This window comes from Polypterus senegalus, unplaced genomic scaffold, assembly GCF_016835505.1.
Source record: "Polypterus senegalus isolate Bchr_013 unplaced genomic scaffold, ASM1683550v1 scaffold_5695, whole genome shotgun sequence".
NCBI lineage: Eukaryota > Metazoa > Chordata > Cladistia > Polypteriformes > Polypteridae > Polypterus > Polypterus senegalus.
In genome coordinates this window covers 1-9904 of record NW_024377901.1, presented here as the reverse complement: position 1 = coordinate 9904, position 9904 = coordinate 1, and the positions used below count along the sequence as shown (strand labels likewise).

The 9904-nt window shown below is 40.5% G+C and overlaps 1 long non-coding RNA gene across 1 annotated transcript; it reads right to left on the bottom strand.

The window, feature by feature from the left end:
- Positions 1-541: 541 nt before the first annotated feature.
- LOC120519499 lies at positions 542-3067 on the bottom strand. The gene is made up of 2 exons (XR_005631543.1): positions 844-3067; positions 542-650 (listed from the first exon to the last, which is right to left on the bottom strand). It is a non-coding gene; the product is annotated as an uncharacterized LOC120519499 (long non-coding RNA).
- Between the last annotated feature and the right edge of the window lie 6837 nt (positions 3068-9904).

Here is a 9904-nt window from a genome sequence, read left to right as displayed (position 1 = left end):
CTTAGCTGTACTGCAGGCACTCATACACGTGAGGAGTTTTTGAATTTTTACTTATAAAACTGATGAGATGAGATCTTCTCTCACACCACCTGCCTCAGTTCCTTTATTGTCCCCAACTTGTCTTTATTGTCTGACTCTGTTTGTCTTCCCTTTCTTGCCCAAACAGTGCCCACTATGAAGCCCACATCCTCCCCTCCTGATGTCATTCCAGCTCGTCTCTTCAGAGAGACCTTTGATGTTATTGTTGTCCTGCCATTGCTACTGTCCCTCCATCCTTTAAACATGCAGTGGTCAGCCTGGGCTTAAACACATGGACTTGACCCGAGTTTCTTTCTGTCTTAACTTTAAATTGTGATTTCTCTCTAAATTCTTGAAATGTTTGTTTTTTCACAGCTGATGTCTTTCCTTGGTAATGATAATCTAATGGAGTCCCTCCAGTGAGGTTCAGAGCTTTTCATAACACCAAGCCTGCTCTTTTGAAGGTCACAAAAGACAACAGAAATCAAGTAAACAATCAAAGATGGACAATCAGACAAGTGGATAAGGAGCCAGGCAGTTTGCTGCAATGTGTTTGGTTTTATTTTAAACTAATAGTCATTCTTTGACTTCTTCTTTCTTGGCAATGATTGGTCTGGTTTGGTCCTTTTGGCCTACAAGAGAAGGAGACATCTGAGTACCAAGAGATCAGAGACCTTGAACTTTCAAAGACTTTATATATTGTTGAAGTTCTATAAAATTATCATTTCCCCTTGGGGGCAAATAACATTATCTTATCTAATCTATTGTAATTTAATCAACCCTCCATTCATCCAAACATTTGCTCTTTAGCACACATATGCTTACCAATTTACCAAGTCCTGAAACATCATCCTCCGTATTGTCCGTATCCACCAAATCCCCCTCCTCCATATCATCCAAGTCCTCCATATCCTCCAAGTCCTCCATATCCTCTTGCTACTCTCATGTATCCCCTGTAAGGATTCAGCGTAGATGACAAATTAGCAGTGCATTTCCATCCCTGTCTGTCTCCTCTGTCCCTTGAGAAGATGATTTCTAGTTGTGTGATAGCTGGCACAGTAAATAATCACATTTTTATTCTCACCACATAATTCACCACATTTCACAGCCTGCTCCTTATCTAAACAAAATGAAAATTGTCCATCACAGAGTCCTGCCACCTCGTGCTAAAGGCTCCTCTGCGTGTCAACACCATTTAGAGGGCAGGCTGCCATTAAAGCCTCCTTCCATCAGACCCCACTTACCGTCTTGCTGTGCCCATCACAGTATGGAGGCTCAGGCTGTCTATTTCAGTGCCCTCAACACCACGGCTGTCCACACACACACACTTTATGGACTTCAGCTATTCAGCTGTCCTCTAATTCTCAATAAGTATGTTAAAGGCTTGGTGATGGCACTGAACTTTCAACAGGAAAAATGAGAATTTTTTTTTTACATGATTAGTTTTTTATTATTTTAAAGTTAAAGACAGCAATGCGAGACATTCACGTTTAACAAAACACCAACCTTATAACAGTGGATTGAACAACAAAACAGCCATTAAATCCAAACTTAAAAACCCCTTCAAAGCTCAAGACCTGCTCTGAGACCCCCTCTGCTCCGGACCACTGTACTGTATACTGTATATACACGTATTTAACAAAAGGAAAAAGTCAAAGAGACACAAAAAGGGGCTGAGACAGAAACAGTTTATATTAACACAAACACGGACACCGAGGATGTGAAGAAAGACGACTGGAGACAAGAATCGTTACTTGTAAGAGACCACCAGGGCTCCTGATAAAAGAAAACAAAGGGGAAGACATTTTAAAGGTTCAAGCAGCTCCTGAAATGTTCACAGTTAGAAGACACTAAAACACCTTGGAGACCCCGAGGAGGGCCTGATCAAGGGGGTCCTCACATCAGAACAAATCAGGACATCGAGCGCACATCACTTATCAAATGCTGACAATCGTTTGTGTCGTCTCGGTATGAACACAAGTCTCCTCTAAACTTACTGTTTGGCTCACTCCTTTATCGAAGGTGACTTTCAACATTTAAGACACAATTTGTTTATTTCTTTTGTATTTCCACGTGGAGCACCGGCAGGTGAAGTGACACAATATGTCAGTATTGGGATTGAAGTCCAAAGCCCTGCTGTTCTGTCAGAGTCGTGTTTACTGACCACAGCTCAGCATTTAATTCTGCTGGACGGGCAGACCTGATGACCAAACTCCTCAATTTAGGACTCAGTGCCACTGCAGTTGGGTTTTGGACTTCCTAACCAACAGACCTCAGGATGTGTGAATGGCAGCGTCACATCCTCCAAGCTGACCCCCAGTACTGTCACTCCACAGGCTGGTGTGCTGAGCCCCTCTTATGACTGTGTGGGCACACAAGGCTCACTTCATCATTAAATCTCATTGTTACTTGGCCACATCAAGCCTCATTTTTAACAATAATGAAACGACTTATAGAGAAGAGAAGAGGTCTACCTGCTGACTCAGTTGGGCCAGGACAACAATCATCACGATGTAAGACCCCTGCCATGTGTCAGCAGTAAAGTGGTCTCATGTTCAGACCAGATGGTGGTGAGAGCTGGCAGTGGACGAGTGAAGCATCTGAAGTTCACGGCTGGATGTCTGCTCTCCAAATGCTCCTCAATGTTTAGACAGAATGTCGTCACGTTCAGGACGTTTGCTCGTATTCATGGCAGGGTGGGCTAAATGTGACTATTGTGGAGGAATTGGGGTATCAAGTGAAGAATCTGGTAACTTTGTGATTTGAAGTGGACCAATATTAGTTAAAAAGAATTCATATCTTGAGGAGATAAGGAACATTTGGATGAAAATAATAGAAGCATTATTCTAAAATGATTTCTGTAATTAAATTAATTATAAACATGGCTGTAAATACAGTCAGAATCTAAGAAATAAAGGAACAAACAGAAAAAGAACACTAAAGAGTCGGGCTTGGGTCATAAACTGGTAATAAAAATCTAAACATGCAAATTTGAGAAAACAGAGCAGAAAAGTCCAAACACCACTTTGTTCAATGAAGGCCTTTTAGCTTCCTGTACTGCTGAGCAAAAATGAAAGATTTAAATAAATTTGATTAAAAACTCAGACTGTAAATCAAGTGCACATCAGTATTTTATACACATAGAAAAATGACAAAGAAAATGTTCTGCAATGTGCGTTACACGATTGGCATTATTGGTGTACGTGACATGGCGATGTTTACGCACAACACAATACTAAATTGAAAATCAAGAAATAAATTAACAACTACGTGATATCAAAAGTGAGACAACCTGCTAGGTGTGAGTGACACAGAGGACAGGCAGGCATCCCGCTGGACAACGACATGACTTCAGGATAAAGAGGAAGGTGCCAGGGGTTCATGAGAAGTGGATTCTGGAAGTGCATCCCTCTCGGGGTCCCCGGGTGCCACAAGGCCGCACTGTCAGTGGCGGATCACCCAGGGTCCCAAACATCTCAGAAGAACTCCCCACAAATCATGCTGGGTAATGAGAAGCTGTGCTGGGTCCAGTATTAAAGGAGCCCACCGCCTCCCGACTCTGACCCTGACAAGGCTGCACTTCCCATGAAACTCTGTGGGCAACACTCAGCTGGAGGAGGAAGGAGAGGAGAAGGTTTACTGTTTGTTTGGTGTTGGCTGAGCTTCATTGTGTTTAGTGCTTATTGGAGTAAAAATATCCATTATGTTTAATGAAGAAGATGGTAACATGCAATTCTGACTGCAAACAAGTAAAGGAAACTATGAACATTGCGACACCACATTCCCCATCACACCTGTCTTTAAGCCTTTATGTCTTTATGGCCACTAGAAAGTAAATATTTTAATTTGGGATTTGCATCTACAGCCCATCCATCCATCAATCCATCCTATTCTGCTTAACCGAGATCAGGTCGCGGGGGCAGCATGTTGAGCAGAGATGCTCAGACTTCCCTCTCCCTGGCCACTTCTGCCAGCTCTTCCGGGTTTATTCTTAGGAGTTCCCAGGCCAACCAAGAGACCGTCTCTCCAACATGTCCTGGGTCTTCCCCTGGGCCTCCTCCCTGTTAGACGTGCCTTGAATACCTCACCAGGGAGGCGTCCAGGAGGCATCCTGATCAGATGCTCGAGCCACCTCATCTGACTCCTCTTGATGCGGAGGAGCAATGGCTCTACTCTGAGCCCCTTCCGGATGACTGAGCTTCTCACCCTGTCTTTAAGGGAAAGCCCAGACACCCTGCGGAGGAAACTCATTTCAGCCACTTGTAGATCTCACTCCCAACCCTTTTCCGGCTGAGGACCATGGTCTCAGATTTGGAGGTGCTGATTCTCTTCCCAGCTGTTTCACACTCAGCTGCTGATCCAGAGAGAGCTGAAGATCACGGCCTGATGAAGCAAACAGGACAACATCATCTGCAAAAAGCAGTGACCCAATCCTGAGTCCACCAAACCAGACCCCCTCAATGCTCTGGCTGCACTTAGAAATTCTGTCCATAAAAGGGCAGCCCTGATGAAGTCCAACTCTCACTGGAAACGGGTTCGACTTACTGCCGGCAATGTGGACCAAGCTCTGACACCGGTCGTACAGGGACTGAACAGCACTTATCCACACATTTTTATCAACTTTTTCAGCCCTTATATTAAGTGTGAGATAATATTATTCCAGCTACTGCTCAAAATCCTCCTCCAAATCCAAAACCTCCATAATAAAAGCAGAAAACACATCAGGAGTTGAATTCCCGTTTGATTCTTTGCTTATCACTTCTTTTTGGAGGATAACATGCTTAGTAAAAATTACATTTACTTTTCAACACACACTCATTGGCAGATCTCAGCTTATTTGTTGTTACTTTGGCTTCAAATGTCTCCACTTAGAGAAGTTACACTCTTAGTTTAGGATGCAGCACACTTTGAAGGCCATAAATTTATCTCAACTCAAACTAAAAACCTGACACCAGCATTGTGTTCTGCCGCCTAATGCCAAGCGCACCTCTGTGTGTAAACGTCATTTAAACAGTCAGAGTCAGAAGTGTGGAAGAAGAAAATGGAGATGAAGGACCAAATCAAATCCATTAACTTCACAGACAAAGTAAGAAAACTAGTCAACAAAGCCAAAACTAGATGTCAGAAAACAAACATGTAGAATATACAGTGAAAATACTAAAGAATTCATTCATTAAACACTTTTAAATAATTAGAAACTCAGATGATACTGACAGCTGGTAGCTGAGCGCAGGATGGGGACAGGAGGAGTGGCAGGAGGTCACATGGCAGGGAGGATGAGAGGTCTGAGTGGGTTTGGAAGGAGGATGAAGAAGAATTCTACTGGTGATGAAGAGGACCAGTCGCCCCATGAGTCCAGAGAGGAACTGTATGGCAGGTCAGAAGACCCCAGTGTTCTCGTCTTTGGTAGAATTTAAAGGGTCTTCATTGTCACATGCTTGGTATATGGTGAGAATGTCAAAATTAAATGGTATCTGCTCCCTTATCAAGATGTGATTTATAGAAGATTGAGTTCCCTTCACTACTGGCTACAAGCCTGGTGTGCAAATAAAAGCACAGCCTTTGTGAACAACTGGGATGATTTTTGGGAAAGGCTTGGATTGTTCAAGAGAGGTGGTCTTCATCCTAACTGGAGGGGATCTTTTGTATTATCCCAGAATATGGCCTGGCTGACTGATTAGAGCGCCATTCAGGCCGTAGTCATGTGATCTTAAATCACAGGCTGTTGTTTTTTACACCTGTTACTATCCTGAAGCTGTTACCCATAATCCCTTTTGTGGGACATCCAGTAAATGTAGGCAAGATGCAGATCTTAAATTACTTGATAACCAAAAAATAAGGTGTATAATTAGACCAAGAGATAAAACCAGACCCTCCACCAGGGGCACCAGTAATAGAAATTTAGTTCAAATTAAAACAAAAAATATATCATCAGTTCAGAAAGAACTATACAGTTTTAAATGCTGCTTATTGAACATTCACTCTCTTGGCAGTAAAGCTGTTTTGGTAAATGATATTAAGTACAAACTCTGATCCGTGTCTTCTCACTGAAACCTGGCTTAGTAAATCTGACACTGCCAACCTAACTGAGGTGTCACCAGACGGATACTCATTCCTTCATAAATCTAGAGACACTGAGAGGTAGAGGAGGAGGCCTTGGAATTATTCATTGGGACAAAATGCAAATCACTTATAAAACTTCACACCCTGTGAGGCATTCATTTTAAATATTAAAGCAGATTCCAAGAAAATTATAGTGCTAGTCTACAGACCACCAGGGCCATATTCATTGTTCATGACTGAATTTGGCAACCTTTTATTTGATTTGGCTATAAATTATGAAACCTTAGTGTTGATGTGGGATTTTAATGTACACTTTGAAGTGGAAACTAACACTTTTAGCAAATGTTTTACTTATTTGTTAAATTCAGTAGGATTTTGTCAGATTGTCAAGTTCCAACTCATAATCATAACCAAGCATTAGATTTAATTATAACTCTACAAGTAGAAATTCAAAATGTAAGTATTACTCCATTAAATAAACTTATTTCCAATCACTGCTTAGTTATGTTTAATTTGATTCTGCTCTTACCAATATGTGACGATGCAGGTCAGGTCAGGAGGATGAAGCTTACAGAGGAAGAGTGGAGGAAGAATAAGAGACATAAAAGTATTGTGTGGAGTTGTGCTTGTGGGAATGGGGAAGGCGTTGACCACAGGCGAAGAAATAGAAATTAAATGTTTATTTGTTTAATCATTGTGCCTCCCGTGTCTGTCTGTGTCAGGTCGACGCTCATATAGTTCCTTTGTTTCACAGTCCATAAATAAATAATCCATAAAAACAAGTGGATAGTGGGGAATAAAAACACAATAAATAAATCCATTAAAACCTGATGTTAAAAATACACTCACTGGCTCCTTCAGATTTCAGCCCACCTCCTTCTTCGTCTTCCCGGCTCTTCTATATCTATCGGCAGAGACTCAGCAGCCATGAACTTCATCCCTCAACCCCTACTTTGATCAGACCATTTGCACCACATTGCGCCAGGGAACTGCTCCAGCCACACTAGCACACCCCCTCCTTAACACAAGAATTGACAAAGCTTACGAGAAAACTTGTAAATCAGGCGCACCTTAAATCCACTAGCACCTCTCCATTCAGCGTATTTTGTCTTGTAAATGTGTTGATAATCCCAAGCAGCAAGCAGCCTGCTATACCGTCCCATCGACACCATCAGAGAAACTGCAAAAACCTCTCTCAACTGAAACCTTGTTTATCAGGGAGTCAGGTACCTAGGCAAAAAAAAATATCGTTATTTGGAACACATGTATTTCACGTGTGTTCCGTGTCTACAAAGATCAATCTAAGTGTAGGATGACAGAAATGTTGAACACATACCTAAAAGACAAACTTTTTCCTTGTTTTAGTACTAATGACAAAATGTAAACATGAAGTGTGCAATGTGTGTAGACTGAAGTCCAAATATCTAATAAGCACTTTCACAAAATGTACAAGTATAACAGAACAGGTGCGTTTTTATTCAAGACTACAACCAAAGAAAAAGAAATCAGGTTAGGGTGGCTTGTTATCCCAACTTCTTGGGTAGTAAATCAGTTAGAGCTTCTGACTCCTATTCAGAAGGTCCTGGGTTCACATCTTCATGTGTCTCAAAATAAATGTTTTGAGTAGTGAGCTGCTCTTATTGTTACCGTTATACAGTAAAAACATACATTTGATTTGAGTCTGCGACGGCAGCGTCCGCCTCCAGCTTAGACTCTTCAGTACTCGAGTGACTCTCCATGCTAGTGTTTAGATCTGGATGGTGTATGTGCTCAAAAAAAATGTCTAACTGCATTCTCATACCATTGCTCTCATACTAAATTGTCAGCAGGCATTTTTCGTGGAATTACACGGATAATTTGTGAGCATGCCCTGTCGATCAAACAAAGGAAGTTCAGCAGTCTGTGACTTTACACTGTAGGAAGATAAGTAAATAAGTCAAGTTAAATAACATTCAATCTGACTTTTATATAAGTAACATATACATGCTTCTTATGTAAAGACCGTCACAAATCATAAACAGGAGTTTGCACGATACGTTGGTGAGCTCTGTAAGCAGTGCTGTTTCTTTGAAGGATTGGTGTGGGGCAGACTGATTGGCAGGATGATGCCAGACTTCGTCCTGTGTCCAAACAGTGCCATCTTTTATCTTTACGCCTGGTGCAGCTGCGTTGTTCTTATATGTGATAGGATGTTTCTTGCAGAGAGGGCTTCTGTTCTCTTTTTCCGATCTGAGTTCACCTCTGTTATAGCTCATCTTTATATGGAAACAGCAGTGTCAGATTGGGAGGAGCGTGAATGCGACTGAGAGAATAAAACTGAATTAAAAAAAGCTAAACTTTATAAGCACCATAAATTTACAGCGGCTGTTACAGACTCAAATCAAACGTATGCTTTTATTGTATAATAGTAACAATAAGAGGAGTTCACTACTCAAAATGTTCATTTTGGGACATGTTAAGACTCAAACCCAGGACCTTCTAATAGGAGTCAGCAGCTCTAGCCTCTTTACTACCCAAGGAATCAGGATAACAAGCCACACTAACCTGATTTCTTTTTCTTTGGTTAAAGTCTTGTTAAAAAGCACATTTGTTCTGTTGTACTTGTATGTTTTGTGAAAATGCTTATTTGATATTTGGATTTCAGTCTTCACACGTTATACACTTCATGTCTACATTTTGTCATTAGTACTAAAACATGGAAAAAGTTTGTTTTTTAGTTATGTGTTCAACATTTCTGTCATCCTACCCTTACATAGATCTTTGTAGACACGGAACACACGTGAAATGCATGTGTTCATAATAATGATATATGTTTTTAGACTAGGTACCTGACTACCTGATAAACAAGGCTTCAGTTGGGAGAGGTTTTTGCAGTTTCTCTGGTGGTGTGGAGGAGATGGTATACTAGGTTGCTTGCTCTCTTGGGATTATTGAAACATTTACAAGACAAAAGATGCCGAATGGAGAGAGGTGAGTGGATTTACGGTGGGACAGATTTACGAGTTTTTTCGTAAGCTTTGGTAGTTCTAGTGTTAAGCCACAAGTGCAGAGATTTATTTATTTTAAAAGGCAACGGACTTCACCTTACCACACAATACATTCACTGATTTAAACAAAGACAGTGCGACATTTAAATTGTAATTCTGCTTTAAAATTTATACTTTGAATAAGTCAAGTGTAATTGTAGAAAACCATTTAACATAAAATGTAAACATGGAAAACAACTTAGATCAACTAACATCACATTATAATGTGACCTTGAGAGATGCTCTGGACGCAGTGGCTCCCCTTAAAACACAAATTATCAAAGCACATAGAAAGTCACTCTGGTTTAATGAAAACACTTGAGCTCTTAAATTAGAGTGTCAAAAAACTGGAGTTCAGATGAAGAACAACAAATCTACATTTCTTTCAAATTGCATGGACAGAGAAGGTTAAAAAATATAAAAAAGCTCTCTTTAAAGCTAGCTCAGAATACTATACTAAAATAATAGGTGACAATAATAATAATTCTTGGGTACTGTTTATAACAGTGGCTAATTTAAAAAATGGGAATTCAGATATATAGTGCAAAATACTAACAGATATTTTCAGTATGGACTTTATGAACTTTTGTAATGAGGAAATTATAAATATAAGATTCCAATTCTCGGCATCACAGTGCAAATCACACACTAGCTTAGCAGACCCTGTGTCACATTGCATTCAGCACTTTAGTAATTTTAATCCTATAATAGACCAGGAAATATTGACTTTAATTTCTAAAATGAAACCTACTACTTGTCCCCTAGATCCAGTGATCACAAAAGTAGAAAAAAGTGCA